Here is a 23,207-nt window from a genome sequence, read left to right on the forward strand (position 1 = left end):
AAAGCATAATTTTATTATCTGTAATAAAATAAGGTAGGGGAGAATCTAATCTTAAAAGTTTCCATAACATGGATAAATTGGTTACTACCTTCCTCTGCAATAAAGGTGATAGAAGACCTTATGCTAAGTAACTGCATGCTGACAGTGTCATCCACTCACAACCATTAGCACTAACAAATTGCAATAATTACAAAAAAATTCCTGAGACGCATATTTATGACTGAATGAACAACAGATCTACCAGCAGACCAGTAGAAATGAATTTCTCAGTGTTATACTATATGTGATGCATGCAACACTAAATGACTCAGCCTATTCTTATTCCGTTAAAATAAGAAACACTACATATGCCTTCCGTTTCCTTAATGTCATTAATACATCCTGAAGCCAGCAATAAATTATAGTTTTTTATTATCTTTTAATTAAATTCATTGTGTCAGTATATTAATTACAGATTTGACCTTTGGTATCTGTGTACCTTGGAACGTATCTCTGGTATTTTCTTTAAAGATATTTCAAAATCAGAATTTTACATTGTCTTGTGTATAACATTTCAAAGTTGAGTACTAATTACAAGTGCGCAAATTCAAATGGGTGAGGTTTTGTCTAAAACTATGTCTTTTTAAATGATAAACCTTTTTAGAACACAATGGCAATATTCTAATAGACTGTTTATACTTTAATGTTATGTCTAAATTATTTCCATGAATGAAACATATGTGTATTTAGGGGGAAAAAAAATACCTGGACTAGATAAATTTAATTTTCTATTAAACGTATTTAAATATCCATTCTGCAAAATATTAGTTATTCGGCATCCACTGAAGAAAAATCTAGACAATTCTCCTATGTGCAAAGACCCCAGAAGCACTAAAAAAAGTGAACTATTCTCATGTTCTAAATAGCAGAAATATTGAGTGACTTCAGCTGGAACAAAAGTTGCAATCAATGCTTGAGAAGGCAAGGAGAGGAAAGTAACAAGAATGAGATTTTTTTTTTCTTCAGAAACTTTTAATCGCATTTTGTAAAAGCAATTCCTAAAGGAATCTTCCTGTAGACTTCAATAAAAATTTCACTGAGCAGTCAGTCAGTGAGAGCTGAATATCAAAAGACAAGATAGCAAAGAATTGGTTCAATTTTTGTTATTGAAAAACTTTTTAAAAAAAATCTTTTTATATATTTCTTTTTAAGTTGGCTAAACAATTCTAGGGAGCAATTGATTACAACTATTGAAGACCTTACTATGGGATTCCCTCCATGAATCTTCCTTTTCACTTGCTACATAAATAGCTCTAACTAAGAATATATGAATACTAAGAGACTAACAGCTGAGATTAATCCCCTCATTTGGAGGTTCTCGATTTCCTTACTGATTTTAACAATGGAAAGGGGTAAAACAGATAAATTTTGTTAGACATATTTCCTTACCCTTTTCTACATTTTTCACAGTGATATAATGAAGACTTCTTTTTTTTTTCTTCCTGTGAAGACCGAATAAAGGCTTTCTGGACTATTTGCTAAAAGATACAGTAAATATAGTAAATTTCACCAGGAGGGCCACCAATATGATCAGAGGGATGGAATACCTCGCTATGAGGACAGGCTGAGAAAGCTTGGGTTGTTCAGCCTGGAGAAGAGAAGACTCTAGGGAGACCTTATTGCAGCTTTTCAGTACTTAAAAGGGGCCAATAAGAATGATGGGGACAGACTTTTTAGAAGGGCCTGTTACAACAGGACAAGGGGTAATGTTTTTAAACTAATAGAGGGGAGATTCAGGCTAGACATGGGAAGATATTTTTTACAATGAGGGTGGTGAAATACTGGAACGGGTTGTCCAGAGAGGTGGTAGATGTCCCATCCCCGGAAACATTCAAGCACAGGCTGGACAGGGCTCTGAGAAACCTGATCTTGTTGAATATGTCCTTGGACTGGATGACCTTTGAAGGTCCCTTCCAACACAAATTATTCTATGATTCTATGATTCCATTATTGTGGTTCTCAAATGTGCCTTTGAATATGCTGCATCCAAATAAAACCTTTAAAAGACAAATAACATCAGGGTGAAATGGACTTCAGTTTAATCTCTGAAAAAAAAGTCATACACAATACTTTATTTGTCACCAATATTTTTTCTAATGAATGACATAGCTTCTATTAAGTATTTTTATGAAAATACATACATAGCCATGCCTTATTACTTAGCCGAAAAACTTGAAAAATGTATCTCATAATCTCTCATTAAAAGAAAACCTTTATGTTATCACTCATGTAAACCAGGAAATAGACATATTTGGTGCCTCTTGCTACCTCTGTGTTCAATTAAGTTTCACATATACTCTGAAAGAAAACAGCTAACCATCTTTAAAATCAGGTCCTTTTTCCTTTCCTGACCTAAGTGGGGCTTAATATACAGAGGTCCTATAAATATAAATTATTGAGCTACATATGAAAAGTAAATAAAGTTTCATTTTCATGTCTTCAGGTTTTTTCATAGGGAATAACAACACTGTTTATGAGAACAGTGTGATAATAATAGTTTTTATGGTGGAAGAGCATTTGAAAGAAAGACCTAAATCGTGAGGAAGCAGAAGTACACTTCTATAGAAAAAGTGTAATACTGAAAAAACCTGTAAGGTTGTAAAGATAAAAATAATATAAATTACATCAAATTGAAAAGCATATAAAGGAAGTGACCATGTGAACAATGCACACATAAAATCTAGATATGACCTTACTAGAAATGTATTTGATTTCACATCCAACTAAAAAGAGTATAAATGGGGTAGAAAAAAAATGCATTGCAGATGTAATTTCTAGCCCCTGTTCCTACAAATAACTTTTTGTATTCTTGAGACAAACTAAATGCTGTTGTGTTGCTCAGATGCATCAACATGCGTCTTGTGATTCAAACAGATGTTCCTGTGTTTGAGGCCCATTGGTGCCAGTACTCAGTGTAACTTTGCCCAGAGGAGTAAGGGAACTAATAGAGTATATCTGTAGAATTAACTTGCTGAGAAATGGTCCATCTATGCCAGAGATTTGCTTCAGAGAACATAGACTTTTATTCAGATTTTTTTCCCTACAGTGCTCATCCTAGATATCCCAAATACCTATGAGTCACTCAGGGGTATAAATGGGATAAAATAAGTAACGGACTGGTTTTCATTGTAGGTAATTTCCCAAAGACACAAAGCAAATCTAAAAAAGGTTATATGCATACATTTTTAATTATGAACTTTTACAGCTTAAACATATTGGATTTCAAGCAAATCAGGGATTACTTACTTCCCTGAGTTACCATAATAAAGGAATAAAATCCTATTTATTGTTTTTGCCACACACATTGAAATAATACCAAAAAAGTACTTATCCAGAGATAAAACCTATTTTTTATGACTCTATTTTGCTAGAACTACTCAATCTAGAAAAAAAAAAGCGCAACTCGATTTTCAACAGTAAATAGATGAAGAAGCAACACAACACATCAAAGATTCACTTGCAAAGTTCAGAGAAACATACAAGCTTAGGAAGAAAGAAGACTATGAAAACATAAGCGACATCCATAGTAGAATTCATAAGAATGAAATATTTGTGTTTGCAACCTGTGGTATCTGGACGATATGCACATTCTTCTCAATGTTCTTTTACTTCTTATTATGAACTGTGATTTAATTTTCACCTGTAAGAACATTAAGCCTGCACAGTTTTTTGTTAAAAAATTCAAGATTACAGGATACCTCAAATTACTTATAAGATAGACCTGCATCTTTGTTTCTGCTGAAGCTTAAGTAGAAAGATTTCAACCAGAAATCTTGATTTTATATGACAGGATAAAGTACAGGTAGAAAAAAATAACGACAGCACTAAATTATTAGTTAAGATAATTAACTGATTGGGGAAAACTAATTAAAGCATTCCTGTGTTCTCCAGACTATGTGAGAAGTTTATATTAGACCATCATAGGATTTGACTGAAAATAAGCATATAATACTTGAAAGCCAGTATCACAAATAAACATCAAACTTTCTTTTCTTTTTCTTTTTTTTTTTTTTTTGGTTGTTTTTTGTTTGTTTGTTTTTTTGTTTTTTAGAATTTCCTACTGGCTAAGCTTATAAGTCCTTTCATTTCTAGTACTGGTTGTTTGGAATTTCATTTATAGGTGCCTAATACCACTTTTTTTCAATGAAAATGAATTTAACTTACTGACTTAGCATTGTGAAAGTAATTCCTGGAGCTGACACCTTTTATTTAGCCATGATGGAACTGAATTTATTGAAAACTGCAACTCTTGTTTTAATGTGGTCTCCATTCTTCTTGATTTTTGAGAAGATAAAGGTATGTTAAGCACGATTATTTCCAATATTCTCTATTCATTACTGAATACACTACTAGAAGACAGTAATAAGAGATTTCTGCTGATGAATTGCAATTAATATTTTAGAGACTTAAAAGGTTATCTGCATTTTCTGTTAAATTTCACTATACAAAGTGGCTGAAATCTTAAGCAACCTGGTAATGAGACATAGAAGAAAATATCAACTAGAAGAAGTTTTGTCTTCATCCATAAGTACTTTCCACTAAAGAGACAATAAATGCAAATTGTTAAACATGCTCTTAGATATTACATTCCATTTGAAATAATGGTGCATTTGGGAATTAGGTTTTGTGAGATGTATCCACTCCTACATTAAAGAGCTAAGGGCTGGCTCCAACTTTCTCTGTTCTTTCTAGCAGGAACTTTGAACATCTCTGACAGTTGCTTAGCACTCTGCTTTGACAGCAATCCTCTGAAAAGGATATGAAATACAGAAAATGTAATTTAAACATAAGTAAGAACTTTTTCCATGTGAGTGTGTGGTGGGTTGACTTCGGCTGGACACCAGGTGCCCACCAAGCCACTATATCACTCCCTTTCCCCCTGGTGGCCAGGGAGAGAAAATAGAACGAAGGGCTCATGGTTAATGTTACATGAGTAGACAGAGAGAACACAATTCCCCAAATATTGACATGAAACATTAAAGGATCATACAACCAACCAGGTTAGGAGTCAGTGTCGCTTCCAAGAGGAAGCCACATGATTCACATGAGGCACATGGAACATGATTAAATGAGACACTTTCAAGTTATAACAGTCAAGAACATTTTTTGGTAGGTACTATAAGGTTAAGTACGACCTGTATTTGGTTCTGGACAAAACTGCACTTTCTGAATGTACCAAGGTAGCAACCTGCTAGAAACAAAACACATTGTATGCCTTATTGATAACAGCAGTTGATAGAATTGCTGATTTTGAGCTGATTTTGAACCAAGAAAAGTTTGTCATGGACAATTTCCAGCAGTGTACACCTTGCTTCTGAGATAGGGAAACAGTCTTAAAATGCAGGTTGACTTTCAAGAGTTCTGATAGTTTCTGTAACAGTGTCATCTGTGTTTCCTTTACATCTTGGATTTAACAGATCACAGCAGATCATACCATTTATGGGTAGCAAATCACCTCACTGTTTAAATATAATTATACCAAATCATAAAGATTTCTATGCTATGGTCCATACTGGCATATCTTTAGGCAAACTGGACATCCTTACTGTATCCCAGGAGAAAGTTTCCCCATCTGTTTGAAAAAGCCAGAAATCCTGTAATCAGAGACATGTGGCACTGTCATTGTTTAACCCCATCTGGGAACCAAGCACCACATAGCCGCTTGCTCACCCCTCCTCCCCATCCCCAGTGGGATGGGGGAGAGAATTGAAAAAAACCTCATGGATTGAGATAAAGACGATTTAATAGGATAGCAAAGGAAGAGACAAATAACAATAACAATAATAATAATAGAATATACAAAACAAACGATGCACAATGCAATTGCTTACCACCTACTGACCAATGTCCACCTTGTTCCTGAGCAGCGATCATCTCCGGAGAGCTTCCCACAATTTTATACACTGATGTCATATGGTATGGAATATTCTTTTGGCCAGTTTGGCTCAGCTCTCCTGGCTACGTCCCTTCCCAGCTTCTTGTGCACTCATTGCCTTCTCATTGACAGGCCCGTATGAGAAGCTGAAAAGTCCTTGACTGCTTAGCAACAACTCAAACAACAGTGTGTTGTCAACATTGTTCTTATTCTAAATCCAAAACACAGCATCATACCAGCTACTAGGAAGAAAATTAACTTTATCCCAGCCAAAACCAAGACAGGCAGTAACGCTTACCTCCCTCACATTAGTTTTTTTAAGCATCAGGCTTCCTTTTGATGGTCCTGAGTTTTCTAAATATGACTGCATTGAATGTTTACAGTACACAAACAAAATGAATGTTGAAAGGGAGTTCATATAAGATATTTACATAAGTACTTATTTTTCTTACTTTTGTAATTTTTGTACTTCTTTTCCTTAAATAATGAGCACTAGCTACCTTTTATTCTTTTAATAATGAAAACAATCTGTTTACCACATTCTACCATTAATTACTTTGTAAGTCTGAAGTGAGGCTCCGTGCTGTTCACTGAAGTTGCACTGGCTTGACATAAGTACAAAAAAAGAGGAGAATATGGTCACCCACATGCAAATATTTCAGGACATGTACTTATCTTGTAGTTTTGAAGGGATTTTTACTCAGGTAGCTGAACTTATCAAACATTGTCTTTTTAAACTACTAGTGTTGGCAAGTCAAATATTGGTATTGACCAATTGGTGTTGATCACAATCATTATTGGTCAAGATATGTAAATTCATTCCAGATGTGGAACTGAGAAATTCCAAAAACTAGAGATACTGAAGCAACTACCACAGCAGACCACTGCTTGTCACCAGACACAATATCTCTGGACCTTGCTGACAGACCTGGAAAAATCGGAATAAATCAGTACTTAATCTTTTTGAGGATGGTTTCTTTCATAAAATCACTGTAAGGCTGTATGTTGGGCATTTGAATTCACCAGGCATTAAAATCTCAAATTGCCAGTTATATAAATACAAAAAGAGAACAATAAGAAAAATGCTGATGAGGAAAAAAACTGCTAAAATAACAGAGAAATGTGTCAAAAAGTAGGTGTTGCTATATATAACAATAATAATAATAACAACAACTGCAACTTTATTAGACTATTAAAACAATCATATTTTAGTTCCACATATTTGCTCCTAATGAGATTCCGAGTGCTTCAATACGCCAAGGGGAAGAATTATACCCCAGGACTGGCTACTAACACATAACTCTAAAGGAAATACAATACTAAAAGAAGTGGATGGGCATGAATACCATATTAAAACAGGTCCTGCTAGTGTCAGTGGGAACCTTTGCTTTGATCAAGTAAGCTAGCTATTTTAATCTAAGCTTTCTCTATCACGTGGTGTGGCATGTTGCTTCTTAACCTATCCACCATCTGTGACTGAATTACTTCCAGGGAATCTTTTGTCCTTGTGTGAGGCAGGTTGGAGCAGTATCTACAGTCTGAAAACTCCAAGGACAGCAGGAAACAAAGCAGCGCCCACCTTTTTTTTTAAAACAAAACAAAACAAAACAAAACAAACAAGCAAAGAAACAAACAAAAACAAACAAACAGATGAAATCCATCGGACAGGTACATCAGGGATTCTATGTAAAATCTATTTCCAGATCTAAGCGTGTGACTGGCAGTTGTGGAAAAAGGTCTTGGAGTGCCTAACAACAAACTGGTACAAGGCACTTTAGAAGGAAGTGCTATTGTTCTTTGCCTGCTCTCTTTCCTCTGAAGTCTAGCCTGGCTTTTACAAGTAGGGCCTATTCTGGGAGAGAATAGTGATCACTCCACATCCAAGGCAATGACTAAATCCTCAGGGAAGCTAAGAAACAGATGTGAAAGCAATTGCTGTGACTCCTTTTGAAAGGTTACAAAATGCATTCCCCTAACACCCTGTCATTCTCTGTTCTGCTGACTAACATAGAAACAAGCATGGGACTCAGCTGCTCCCTTTCATACCTGCCCCTCACTCTTCACCTTATGCATTCCACCCTTTCTGAGCACATCAAAGTGTTGGAGTTTGTAGCTGCACTTTGCTTGAGGCAATCGCTGCTAGTATGCTCTTTCCTGTACTCATGACTTGGTAGGACTATACATGTTATGTCTTTACTCTGTGCAAAAAAATATTTCCTAGACATGACCTGGCAAAAAAAAATCTCTAATTAGATGCACATGCAAAAATATTTCTTGTCTTGAGAAAAATATCAGTTTACCAACACAGAATACATTTTTTCTCGTCTGTGACTGTAAAAGTTGAGCAAGGAGCCAGTTCTTCCTCTTCATCTACTTTGTCCAAATAAAATTGTAAGACAAAATTCCATGAGGTCCTTTATTTTAGAAAAAAACTTCAGTCTGTTAAATTAATGTCTTTTTCTTGCTATTTTGACTCAATAGGCTGTGAAACCAGTGAAAAAGCACTTTTCCACAAATCACTTGTATTAGTGCAATTAGACACATGGCAAAACCTCATACATGTGTAATGTCTTCAGCAACTTGAATCTAGAAAAAGGTAATTAGTCAGCCTTTTTACTTAACTCTTCTTCAAAAACTGAACTTTGCTTATGGATGTTTGCAAGCAGTGGAAGATGTGTTTTTGACAAGAACTATAGTCCCATAGAAGATTGACTGAAAATTTAATTAAAAGGAGTCTGAAAAAAATCATAAAACTATTCAGTTCAGCAGTTCTGGTCATTTCTGAACAACACACTTATTTTTTTCTTAAGTCTTCAATTTAAAAGTATCTCTGTTTTCCGAATTTCCTGTGAGATCTACTTGATTTAAAGCATAGGAACCTACACATTGCAATAGTGAGGCTGATGTGGACTACAAGAGGTAAAATAGTTGGCCTGTTAGTAACTTAAAAGTTTCAATATTTTAATTCTGAAACAGAATATGGAAATAAAGGTATATTTAATGCTTTGGAAAAGAAAAAAAAAAAAAAAAGAGAACAAGTAAAATTTCTGAATAGTCTAATTACAAAAATTTAGGTATGCTAAATTAAAACAGAGTGTGTTATTCAAGGCACTTTGAGAGATCCCAGATTTCAAAGCAGCACTCGCTAGCCATTCAGTGAATATTACTCTTTGAATCTGGCCATCTTTCTCGCATCTTAGCTTGGGCCACCAAAAACAGGCAAATAGATAGATAAGGCAAATATAATTTTTGTGTCCTCACTACTTGTTTTAAACAAGACTGATTTAAGATCAGCTTACTATTTTCTTATGTACATTACTTAACCTTGTGTTCTTCTTTCATATTCATAAAACATATGATTTTAGGCACATCATTGTGGTATGATGTTCTTTGCACAAATGTCATGACATTTGTCCTCCAGGCTGATTTCTACTCTCTTCCTTCATTAGCATTCCTGCTTGGCGACTGGCCATGCTCTTCTTATTATTCCTGTGCCAATTCACGACACCTGGCCACAGTAACCTTTCATATGGTTTAGGACGTGATATTCCCTAGGTTTAGGATAATTTCAATATGCAGTTAATGATACGTATGTTTAGACCCAGATGTTTTATGAGGTTCCATTCCTATTTATAATTTTAAAAATAAGCTTATTTTAGCAAATTGGATAATATTTATTCAGATTTGATTCTTCAAGAGACATGTCCACAGTTATGCAGGAGGAGACACGGGCAGAGATACAAGAGAGATGCAAGGGCAGGAGGGTCACTGGAGGAAAAGAAACATTGAAGAAAGGCAAAATAACTACCCAGAGCAGAGCAGGAGCAAAACCAGACACCCCAAGCAGGGATAGCAGGGATGTTGAGGAGGAGGTGTGACTGCAAATGGACCACAGCTGATGGGGGAACACACAACCGAGCAAGAGAGTAGAATCCACAGTGCACTGATCTCTAACTGCTGCACTGCCTATTGCCTTGCCAAAAAAACGGGGTATAATGTGTGGCAGGGCAACTGGAGAGCAGGAAGTGGGGAGGAAAGATGTTTTGCCTAGGTGTTTGTTTATTTGTTTCTTTGTTATTTTTCAATACCAGAATCAGTAACTGAAATTTTGCTAATTGGTAAATACTTAAATTGATTGAAGTTCCCTGACTTGAGATGTTTTTTTGGCTCAAACTTTTTGAAAGAAAGTCTATAAAATTTTAGAAACTGATGCAATGCTTTTCTCTCAGTAAAAAGTTATTTAGGAATGATGATAATATCTTCTTTATTGCTAATTATACAAGTAACATATTGATGAGTTCTGAATAAATGGTTTAAATGCATAAAAGTAGGATCACTAGATGTGAAGTTATTTAAGATCATTTCTGTAATTGATACAAATGGAGTCACTGGCCATAATCCATAATTAAGCATGATTTTCATTTTTCAGCAAATTACATTTTTAATATAAAACACCCTCTCTGTCTTTGTCTTATCTCCTGTGTAGTATTTATTTCTGGAAATTATAAACCTCCTCTTTCAGTGTGGAATTATTTTTTACTATTTAAAAATAAATCAGTTAATGAATTAACAATACTTTAAAAAATAGGCACTTTCAGAGGTATTAAAATGTTCTGTTGGTTGGAGTGTACTTTTTTTCCACAAATATACCTTGTAGTAACATGATAGACTCCCCAAACTCTTTGACCAGTGACTTTAAAAAAAAAGGATTCTTTTTACTCTAACTTGTGTTTATCCTGTATTTACTGTAATTCCCGGTATTTACCCCATAAACGTGTTCAGATAACTTTTCTGCAATGAGAAGTTTTTTCTAAATAATGTACTTGATCTGTTTATTCCTGTATCTGGTTACCTTTGGATTTCTTTTAAATATGGCCTTAACTCTATATTTTCTGGATATGCTAGCCTCTTTCTGTATCATTATTTTAGTCTCTACTGACTAATCTGAAGTTCTAACCCTAAGAAGTATTTTTACATATGTTTTCTGAGATAAAAGCAAAAACTATCAACACATTATAAAAACAATCTCTGCTCTGAAAGACATTGATAAACATGAGGTGCTTCATGTGAATAAGCCCTATGATAAATATTTTCAGAGAGGGGTCAAGGAACCTCTTGATTAAAGTCAGTAAAGCAGGATGATGCATGGGAAATGTCATTTAAGGTCAGTACAACTGCAAGCTAGATAGCCAAGAGCATATTTCAACCCGAAATTTGCCATGTCTTGCTGTAGGAGTTCTCCCTGCAGTTAATTTTGTATTTAGTGTCTGGAGTTGATTTATATACAGACTGTTGTAGAGTTTTTTAACAAAGTATTTTATATTTCCATTCTTTTTAAGAGTGATTAGATGTGAACATCTGTGCCCTACACAAATTACAACGTTATGAAAGTAACTTTCAAAAATGCCTAAACAGATATGGTAGCTGCAACAGCTCGCTCATCTGTAGCAATATGATGACACAGATCTCTGATAAGTTAGATTTGTTTAACTTTCTTCTTGGCATGCGTATCAAATAATACATAAGAAAGTGCATACAGAAATATGTTAAAGTGTAAGTAGTAGACACAATAAACCCTACATTTTCATATGTATGAAGGTATATAAGGTGAATGTAGAACCTAATACTTTAGATATACTACTAATTTGTTAAGAAAACCCGACTATCTACGTGGGACTATATGCATAAAGACTTTTTTTTTTTTAAAGAAAAAGACAAAAGTAAAATTGGACTATTCTTCAGTATGATACAGAATATAACATTTCATTTGCGGAGAAATTAAGACCATGAATAATCGCCTATTTGGACTTTTGACTTCTTAATTATTAGGATACCGGGGTGTGTGTTTCATTGATAGTTTAATATGAAAACCCTTCTTGAAATAAAAGATAATACAATATTTTGGCTTGTTCTTGATTATTTTTGCTTTTTCTGGTGTGTCAGTTATTTAATAGCAGTGCTTCGTAAATTTATATAATACTGTGGGTTTCACAGAAAGAAAACTGGAACAGACACAGATCCTCTGTATAAGCCCACATTGATTTAAGACAGGGATATGGGTTAGCTGTGTTTTACCAAGGCTGACTACTGATTCTCTGCAAGACGGCAGGGTTTAATTCTTAGTCATTGAACAGCTTGTGCAATCATTTGCATCTACAAAACATGTCTAGAACTCCATTTTTTCAAAACAGTATTTTATATCCTGCTGTTCAGAGGTCAAGACAGTGGAAAAAAATCAAGCCCAGCATTTTAGCCTGGCAATCCTTTGAAGTATTGCTTCATAAAATTTCAAGCTTGTTTAACTGTTGCTCCACTGAGACATTCATAAAGTTAGTAGGATACATTCCAGAGTCTTTGATAGAGCTGCACTGCCTTGACAGTTATTGGAGATCTTCCAAACCAATATGTAACCTAGGGTAATAAGATTCAAACCTATGGCAAAAGAAGTTAGTTCATTGAAACCTCTCAATATATCATCTCACTGTAAGTGAATATGAGCTCTCTTCTCCCATTTACCATATTAAGGTCTGTTGTTTTGTCACGCTCTGCCATGCTCTACTTGGAAATATTCTCACTACACAAGACAAAAAGTAAAATAATGCCAGCTACATAAGTATTAAAGATATTTTCTGAACCCTCAAAGAAGAAGTGGCATAAAATATTTTCTGAATGGAGCTACAATGTGTGCGTGGTGGGGGTTAATATCTAGACAAGAAAAAGCAGAAGTTGAGAAAGAAATTGTTCTGCTTCTGTGAATATGAGACCATCCTTGTGCTATAAGCAGATGCAAAGCCTTTCTTGTTGCTACAGATGTAGGGGTAAACACTGCAGCATGCAAATGCTTAAACAAACAAGACCATTTCTCTCAAAGCTCTTAAATAAAATATTCTCATGTAAGTAGCAAAGAAAATTAATCCGGAATTTGCCTAGAAATTATTGTCACATTATCAGTGGGATACAGGAGAGCTCTCTTTATGTCACAGCATGATCCAACAGCAAATTGTGCTTCCTGTGCATAGCTTGTGAAATTGTCTTCAAAGAATAACTGAGATACAGGTAAAGAAATTCTATCAGCTGTCATAAAATCTCATTCTGCAAACTGTATAAACACTCAGAATAGAGATGCACAGTTTGATCCCAAAGCTAAGAGAAGATCAAATGGGTGGTGTGTAGGGCTAGGCTGTCTGTGCTGCAAAGAATACATGAGACTTCCAAGCATGATATAAGCTCTTTAGGAAGGACGGGATAGGAAGATGAGGAAGAGGAGTTGCCCCTTATGTGAGACAGCAGCTGGAGTGCGTGGAGCTGAGTGTATGAGCTCTGTCTGGGGATGGATGAGGAATCAAATGAGAGTTAATGGATTAGGATTAAAGAGCAAAGCAAAGGTGACATTATAGTAGGTGTCTACTACAGGTCACCTGACCAGGAAGAATAAGATCAGGCCCTCTACAGACAGAAAGGACCAGCCTCACTCTCACTGGTCCCTGATCTTCATTAAGGACTTCAAAAACCCCAACATCTCCTGGAGGGACAATGCATCAGGACATAAGTAATCCAGAGGAGCCAATGAAGAGAAGTACTCCACCGAACCTCATATTCACCAATGAGGAGAGGCTCACTGGGGATATGACGACAAAAATGGCAGGAGGCCTCTGTGAATGAATGAAGAACCCCTAGCCAAACTCAGACACAAAAAGGAAGAAGAGGGTAGAAGAAATGATGGGTAACCTCAGAGGAATAAGGAAACTTTCCAAGCATATAGGGTTGAAGTTGGGAAAATAAAAGCCCAAATGTCCCTGACCAGAGACATCAAAGAGGCCAAGAAGGGCTTCCAGAAGTACGTAGGTGACAAAAGGAAGACTATGGGAAATTTGTGCCCATTGCTCAATGAGATCGAGAACCTGGTTACAAAGGACATGAAAAAGGCTGAGGTACTGAAGGCCACCTTTATCTCAGTCTTTACTAGCAAGACCATCCTTCAAGAATTCCAGGTTCTTGAAACCAAGGGAGAAGGCTGGAGCAAGGAAAATGTGCCCTTGGTGGAAGAAGATCAGGTCAGGTCATACTTCAGCAAACTGGACATACGTAAGTCCATGGTCTCTGATGCTATGCACCCACCAGGTGCTGAGTACTGAAGAATCTGGCAGATATCATTGCCAGGTCATTCTTGATAATCTTTAATCAATCACGGTGACTGGGAGAAGTGCCAAAAGACTGGAGAAAAGCAAATGTCCATCCCTATCTTCAAGAAGGGCAAAATGGAGGACCCAGGTAACTACAAGCCAGTGATTTAAAATGTGATGTGCAAAATGAAAACTATTTCACCGATGCATTTATTTATATATACAGAAGCATACAAACATTGAATAATAATCACATAATCTATAAATTACAGTTAAAATAGCATTAAACTTAAGTGAGAAACAACTTAAAATGAAGATCAGTATCATTAACTCCATTGAATTCCACATAGCATTAAAAATGATAGAAATTTCTTATTTGTTCTTTAGATAAAGTTATTGATATAAAATCACCTATTGTATTTATACTTCTACTGGTAATGGTTTTAGAGTTAGAACAGATTTAACATATTGCTATGCTTAAAACAATCAAGCTCATGCTTCATATTTCCTGTGGATCTTTTCTCTGCAGTTAATTTTTTTTAGTACTTCTGACATGTAATGACTACCTGTCCTGTTACGTTTATTTGAATGGATGGCAAGTGATATAATATCAAAACGTATATCTATGTACAAAGCTTTCACATTCTAGCTGGAGTATTTCCACACAAATAAATATCTAGTAATTATCATATTTAACCACAAAAAAAATACAGCTGAAGATAAACAGTTCACATGAGTATCTGTAGACAGGCTAATTGGAAACCTCTTTGTATACAATTAATTTTTAAAGAAGATATTTAATCCACCTTTTGGGTTTTTTTGACTGTCTTACTGCTGTCATGAATGAGGATCAAGTGGCTCAGCATCACCATGTAATGACCCTGTGCTAAGGCAAAATGGCTAGCCTAGAAAGAGGCTGTGGCTTTAGTTTCCTGGTAAAACACATAATTTAAAATTTCTGTTTATAATTTGAGAATTAGATAAAACATATAATTATTTGAAACAACATTATACAAAATGGTAGTGATGATAGGAAAAAAAAATCTATGATTAAAAGGATTGCTAATGACTGAAACAACACTCCGGAGCACAGTAAGGAACTATCTGCACACATACTGATAACATAGTTAAAGGTCTTCTGTCTGTCACTGTTTTTCTTAACATGACACATCACATATGTAAGGTAATAACGAAGTGATTATATATTTTTTTTCTGTTGGTAAATATTTGCCTCTGGATAGTTACTAGAGTACCTCTCCTGGTGATCTGATATCTGTCTTCATTAGGATAGCACCAACTGGTAATCAAAGTTTTATCTTAATTAAAATTTCTGACCTCATCCTACAAGAGAAACTTTTGATTAGATACCAAGTTTCCTTGGACTTACCCTGTGAATTATGTCAGAATTTATATCATAATCTAACTATATTTCTTGTGAAACTGATTTGTATATTTGTGCTCATGGTGAAAATAACAAACATGAATCACATATTTAATTAGCAGCTGTTTTGCATAGGCATACAAGTATCTAAATGGATTGATAAAGCCATGTATTGATCACAAAAAGATTCTGTTTTTTCAGCAGAATTGTCTTATTGATTTTATGCACTACTCTGTGGATGCCCAGCAATTACCCACAGTCAGTTTCAGCAGTATGGGTTAGAAAATGTATTTTTGTTATATATTTCTACACTGCCTTATGGGACTCTAGCCATATGTATTCTATTTTACCAAGGTGATGAGATATTATTGTGAAGCTAATTTATTAATAAGGACTTAGAGGAGTCTTACAGGAGGTCAAGTTGTGGCAGATAACACCTTGACCTGAGAAAAGAATAAAGAGAACTATGTCAAAGATGGAATCATAGCTTTATTTATTTGTACCTGAGTGTAGCATATACCCAGGCAGAAAACTTAGGGGGTATTTTTTAGTCGTAGTTTTTTTTTCTTTCAGCTACTAATCTTTGTTTACTGAAGTGCTATTGTAAATAAATTGGGCAAGGAGTCATCTTGAACAAATTGAGCAGGAGACTTCTCACTAAATGAGACATTTCTACCTGAGATAATCAGCATAGACTTCTTCTTTAACCAGTGATGAGGAAAAAAAACAATGACAATGACAACAAAAAATACACCAAACCCCCAAATTTTCCAGAAAAGCCACCTACTTTTTTGTTTATTTTAGTCATTTATATGAATGAAGTATTCCTTTTTTTGTTTGTTTGTTTATTCTGCTGTATCTATTGCAGAGATAGACCACAGTCAGAACAAAAGGAACACTAAGATATGTTTTGAGACTGTTTGAACTCAGGAATAGTCTTGATCTGATTAATACAGACAAAATATTCTTTTTAACATGCCATGTGATCAATTAATATTTTTAGTAACTTTCAGTAATTTTAGGGAGAAAATATTTCAGAGACATTTTGCTTTTAACTTGCATGAATATTTGTACTATTATATTTCACATACATACATGTGTGTCTGTGTATATACATATATGTTTATATATACACATTTATTTAGTTTCTAAGACAGGAATGATATAATGTATAACAATCAATACAGCTGGTTGTATTTCCAAATACTCTGAATGATGTATTTGATAAAATGTTTTATCTTTTACATGAGAAGAATATTCTGCCAGCCATTTTTTTTAATATTAATGTTAATATTTTAGTTCGAAAGTTCAAAGTAACACTTTTTGCAACTTATGAATATTATGGAAACAGTTTCTTAATACTAAAAGATGAAGAAATATTTAAAAATACTTATTTCATAATAATTACAATAGAATAATTAGATTCAAATGCATGATAGATTTTTTTGTCTGCCATGCCACCCCCACAGGTAGAATTTGTTTCACACATTCAATATTTTTTTTATCTTTTGAAGTTAAATATTTAGTTTATGCAAAATGCAAATGTATTTTAGAAAATGCATTCTTCCTCTAGATACCTTGATATTTGTCACAGTCAGTATCAGTTTTAAAAGTATAAACTTTGAACAGAAATGATGTCTCAGCTTCAGCAAGACCATGCAGAACTTCAGTATATCTTGTCTCTTAGATATGTTACCACATTGGAAACTTTATGTCCTAAGAACAATCAAACCTGTTAACTACCCATACAAAACACACTGCAAAGCTTTTACATTGAAGGACATAATTTAACTTTTGCGGAATTATATTTTAAGTAGTTTCTATTTGCACATGTTAAAGCCTTCCCCAATCTACTGTAATTGTCAAATAAGATGAGATGATCTGCAGTAATGAATAACCATAATTAACTAGCTAAGAAGCATGCCTCACTTCACTTTCCTAACACCATTATCAACGTCACTATCAGCTCTTTGCACATGGAGACTATTATTGCAGCTGTCATAGAATTAAATGAAATCTAGCCAACAACATCTGGCTTCTCAGAAGAAAATATTAATAATTTCACCAGCTTTCCCCATCTCTGCCTGCTGTATTCTAATTATGATGTAATGGAGGACATCAGCAAGCTGTGGATTTGGTGATTAACCCAGGGCAGATGAGAAATAGGCCTAGTGAGATGAGCAAGGCACATAGATCAACTCAATCAATTACCTTTTTTCTCTAGGCTCTTAAATACAGCAGTGACCTTGTGATGGGTAACAGTAAGTTAGACTTGAACCCATTTAGGAGGTCAAATATTTCACAATACATTGTAGGAGCTAAAATCTTGTTTTTCAGTCCAACTATGTGAAAAAGGAGTATTATATATGTATATATAATATAGAAAGTGTGTATACACACACACACACACACACACACACACACACACTTTGTAAGGCTCTATATTTCTAACACAAGTGTAAGTCCTCAGCTTGTTCACTTTCTCTTTTCATCAATTAGCATATGCACCCTTTCCTCCCTTGTTTGGTTTCTATTCTGATTAAGCATCTGTCTGCAGGTATTGAAGTAACGTGGAAAAGGATATGTCAGTATACTGACTAGGACACCAAAAACAAGCTGAAAACTTTCAAATATTATTTCCAGTCTTCACACATAAGTGTGAACACACCAACACAATCTCAGTTTTAAAGTATACTCACTTGTACTCCCTTGTGTTCTGGAGACTGTGGAGCTCATTTAATTCAGATTGCAGACACATCCAGTTTCTTGCCTGAAATGCTCATTCAAGCAGATATCACTACAGAGCAATTGGACTAATGATCATAGATTTATTCTGGTAGCATTCTATGGGGCATATACTAAATTAAGTAATTCAGTGCAGTCAGACACTCATCCACATTGTCCTATTTGACATCATTTGCAGATACTTTGTGCTATCAAAGTAGTTATAACTGAATGGGTAATCTACACCCCAACTTGGTTTCCTACACTACTTATTTTAAAGACACAGTAAGAACTATTGATCACAATAAAGACAAAGAAAAACAAGAAGAATCAATCAAAACCATTGCAGTGAATCATTTTAAAGGAAGGTGGGTTATTTTCACAAGGGAAGTAAAAAAAAAAAAAGTCATGATCTTACAGTGAAACACTGGTGGGGAAAAAGTACTCAAATGTTTCTACTATGAGCAGGACTCTTTCTGCTACTTTGAGACACAGTGTAATCTTTCATTCTAATTATTAGAGGGAAATAAACGTCATAGGACTTAGCAATTTTCTAGTGCCAGATGCTGCTGCAACCAGTTTTGTTAATTTAAATATTTAATTACAAATTCAGGTCTTTGTAAATACAATGATTGAATTTGCTTTTATATATTTATTTATATTGATTTGATTTATAAGAGGCTTTTTTGTCGCTCATGCTGAAAGATAGCCTTTACTGGAACCAAAATTTTCTCCTCAGTATTTAGTGGGCATAATGTTCAGCATTAAAGCCATTTTTTTATATGCTTTTGTATGTCATGAGGTATATACCATTGTTATGTCCATTGCAGACAGGCTAGATTGAGAAAGAGACTTTGTTTCCTGCAAGTGAGGAACTATGACAACAATATACTAAACTCCTGGCAAGGAATCTAAAATCTAGGGTAGCTGACAAAATTCAAAGTTAAAAAATATAATTCAGTAAACCCACCAACTGACTACTGTTTTAGACAACAGCTATATGCTAAGGATGGGTATATATTTTTTAATTCTTGCTTCCTCAAGAACGTAGAAGATACTTAAGTCCAGGATACATTTCCATCCCGCCATCCCGGTCTTTTTCGCTGTGTACTTCCTTATCTATGAGTACAACTGAAAAACTAAAAAACCCAAACAAACAAACAAACAAACAAAACCACAAACAAGCAAACAAAAGACTTAAAAATTCATCACCGTTGACCAAAAAGTATTTAAACAATGAAAGCCCTTTCAAATACCATTGGATTTGGTGAAAAATTCATTTTCACTACTAGCTATCACTTCCATGTAATCAAGCTATCTCAAAAATCTGAGCAGACCATAGATAGTTAAAATCTTTCTGTCACTCTACTGACTCTTGACTACAATGAACTGATAATTCCAAAGGTCCGAAAAAGTGCAGTTATTTAAGAATTTAGGCAAATTACTATTAGCTTCTGTGACTGGCTACTAGCCTCCATATTATTGGAGCCATTTGCATCTAATTCATTTTGGATGAAGTGAGAAAAAGAGTAGTCTGAGAAAGGCTATTGGTTCTATTCTGTTACAAACAGAGAATAAGACCTGAGTTTCTCCCTGCTGACACTGTTTAAAACATGGATAAATGGAATTCCTGAAGACATGTACAAAGTTTTATTATACAAATGCACAGTTTGTTTTCTTGACAACAAGTTAATATCTGACATCAGCAACATTAATCTGCCTCGGACTGTCATTTTATAACATTTTCACCAATTTGTCACACAAATCTAAATTACAATTTCATTTTACCCAAAAAGTTTTATTTATGAATTCCTATTTTCTTACTCATTAAAAGAGGATACCAACATACCTTATCATCAAGTCAACATTTGTTGAATAAAAACAGCCTAATAACTGTCTAAAAGAACGAATGCAAATGCATGTGTGAAATTATCTTCTAGAAAAACTGATTCTGGAATATTCCACTTATCATAATGTAAGTCTCAGGTGGGAGAATAACACTCCTTTGACAGGTTGACTCAGAAGATAATTTCAAAATTAAATAAAAAAGTAATAAATTAGCAAAAATATAATTTGGCCATATGCAGAAATTGCATCTGAAAAAATCCTGTTGTGTTTTTTTAGGAGTCATGATAATACTCCCAAGTAATTTTATACTTTCAATGTTTTAAATGTTTGAAGATGGGTTGAATTTTTGAAGGCTTCAATTTTCTGCTCTGTTAATTTAAGTAATATAATAGAGGATGAATCAGCTAATCATAGTCTAGTGTTTCAGTTAAAGTGAAAAATACAGCAAAAGTTTTGCCATGAAAAGACTCTGGGAAAAGAAAAACAAATTTTGTTTTCCTCAGTTCTTCATAGCTATGCAACAAAAAACAGTGTCATAAAAATTAATGTGAGGTTTTAGTTAGGAAAGGCACAGCTTGAATTTGTGGAAAAGCTCTTATATTTATATCTGATCAGCAATATGGTTTTCTGTTTTGTGATCACAAGTTTTTTCTCAGTCTCATTTTTTAGTGAAAAGCCCTGCTGCTTGCTTCCCACATATAGCAAGTGTTATGTCCCCCTAGGCTATAATATTAAACATCCTGACACACACTTGTTTCAGTTCCCTTGGTGGTGCTTTAGGCTGCAATGAGTTCATTGGGTTTCCTCCAAGCTTTGGTAACATAATGTCTTTGAGATTTTTCCACATGTGGTATAATTAACATCTAAATTTTTTAAAGAACAAGTAGGAGGCCAAAAGTGGGGGGTTTTATCAAAAATAATAAAGCATAGTTTAAGATTTAATGAAACAGTATCACCAGTGTCAACACATCCCTCTATTAATTGAACTTTGCTATTTATTCTGCTGAAGACACTACTATTTTAATAAAGCAGTGATCTTTTCAGGAATAGAACAAGTCCTTCAAAAACTGAAACAGTGTATTTGTTCTGTTTTATATATATTTTTTGTAGTGCATCAGCTTATTCAATATAATAAGTGTGAGTTGAATTTGCCAAGAACAAAAGCTCAGGATAAAAAAAGTTTTGAGTTGAAAGTTACAGAAATATATTTAATGGAAAGTTGTAATTTTATTAACTTAAGAAAAGGATGACGTGTCCCTCCCCTTCCACTCAACTGCTTCTCATAACATAGAACACCATAAGAAGCAAAAGGAGATCAAAATATATCCTACAAGGTGTAATGTGAGGCTGATGTTATTTAGCCAGCCTAGGTGCTATTTGCTGTCATTTGTCTTCGATGGCCCAGAGCACCAAGAAAAGTCACCTGGAGTCAGATGAATTGTCCATGTTTGCATAATACTGCAGCTATTACCCAGCACACATTGAGGTTGGTAAAACTATTTTAACAACTAAAGTTGGTCCTTTGGCTTAGAGCTGGGCACCATCTGTGACTTACACATATTCTTACTGGAGTCTCTTCCCAGTACCAATATGTCTTTCCACAGCCCCACATAAATTCAATAACAGAATATCTTTGCAACAGCTTTATGGTCTTCAGGAATAAGTTACAGAGAATGTGTACATTATCAATAAAGATTCAACTCATTATAGTTTCCAGAGATCTGAAGGCTGGGATCTTGCTGGGTTAGGTTTGATATAAACAGTGATAGATATTTTCTGAATAAGTTCAAAGAGTTGACCAGTTTTGTACTATCGTAGCTTTATCTAAGATCATATTTTCAAATGGAAGTCATATTTTGACTTCCAAATAAATGAATATGGAGTTGTGAAAATTTCCACTGCTTCTACAGCAGCACCCATAATAGATGGTACCTACTTCTTTGAGGTTTATGTACTGTGTGTTATCTCCCTGTAAAAAGGTACTGACTACAGGACACAATAAGGTTTCTTTTTTCACTTGTGTCATCTGCTGCAATGGTAGTAGTAGCATTTCCTGGAAGGAAGTGGCAGTGGTTAAGAGAAAGAGCATGCTTAGTGAGAGAAAACGCTAGAGGGCAGGATGGTGGAAGGCAAAAAAGAGAAAGAGCAAGAAAAGAATGTACAGAAAATGATAAATTTCCAAAAAGAGGAGAAACACAGACCTCCAGCTCCTTGATCTCTGCTCTGTTCCTATGGTGAATTTGTTCTGTTATCTTAGTTCGTGTTTTAAATAATTTTAAAAAAGTAGATTTTGTGTGTGTATGTGAGATGAACTCTGTAAGAAAAAGGTACAGAAGGTCTGCTTAACAATCTGGCCAATTCAGAGTTAATCTAATAATAAAACTATTATCATTTACTACCTCACAATTTGATTTTTTCACATTATACTTATGGATTACTTATTTAATGCAGTTGTAACCTTGTAAAAAACATACTAATCAAAAATGAAAAAACCCACAAAACCAAACCAAACAAACAAACAATACCCAAACACATAAGGAAATCAGCAATCAATGTAGAGCTGTAACAATCTTTAGGACAGATGAGTTAAAATACTCATTCAGCTCTCATTGTTTGCTAACACACTCCTTCTGTATAGCTGACCTACTTCAGTAGAGGGATGTTGTCCTGGGTCATTGAGGGGGGCCAACGAGAGGAGGTGGTCTGAGTCAGGTGACCACGAATTGACCAATGGGAGCATTCCATCCCATTCACGACTTCCTGGATTTAAAAGGTGGACCCGAAGGACTCTCTCTCTCTCTCTTCTGCTGGGTCTCCTGCTGCTTTGTTTAATCTCTGTGTTTTTCTGCTGTCCCTGCAAGCTGAGGCCTCGTGACAAACTGAATCTAGTTCTGGCTGGCTGAAGGATCATGCTGAAGCAGCTGCTGGGAGTTGCAAGACTGGTTCTATAATATTTGTTCTGCTTTATTTTTCTCTATGTTTATTTAGTAGCATTAGTAAAATGTTTTCAAATTTTCCAGCTTTCTTCTCTCTGTCCTTCTTTTCCTTTCCTCTCAAAATCGCCTGTCCTTAGTGAAAAAAGGGGGAGGAGAGGGAGGGCAGAAAACGAGAGTGGGGAAGAGGGTTAAGGAAAAATACATCTGCCGCGGTTTTTGATTGTCTCCCCGCGATCAAACCACGACAGATGTACTATGATATTTACAAACCCAGATCTTTT

This window comes from Caloenas nicobarica, chromosome 1, assembly GCF_036013445.1.
Source record: "Caloenas nicobarica isolate bCalNic1 chromosome 1, bCalNic1.hap1, whole genome shotgun sequence".
NCBI classification, from domain to species: Eukaryota; Metazoa; Chordata; class Aves; order Columbiformes; family Columbidae; genus Caloenas; species Caloenas nicobarica.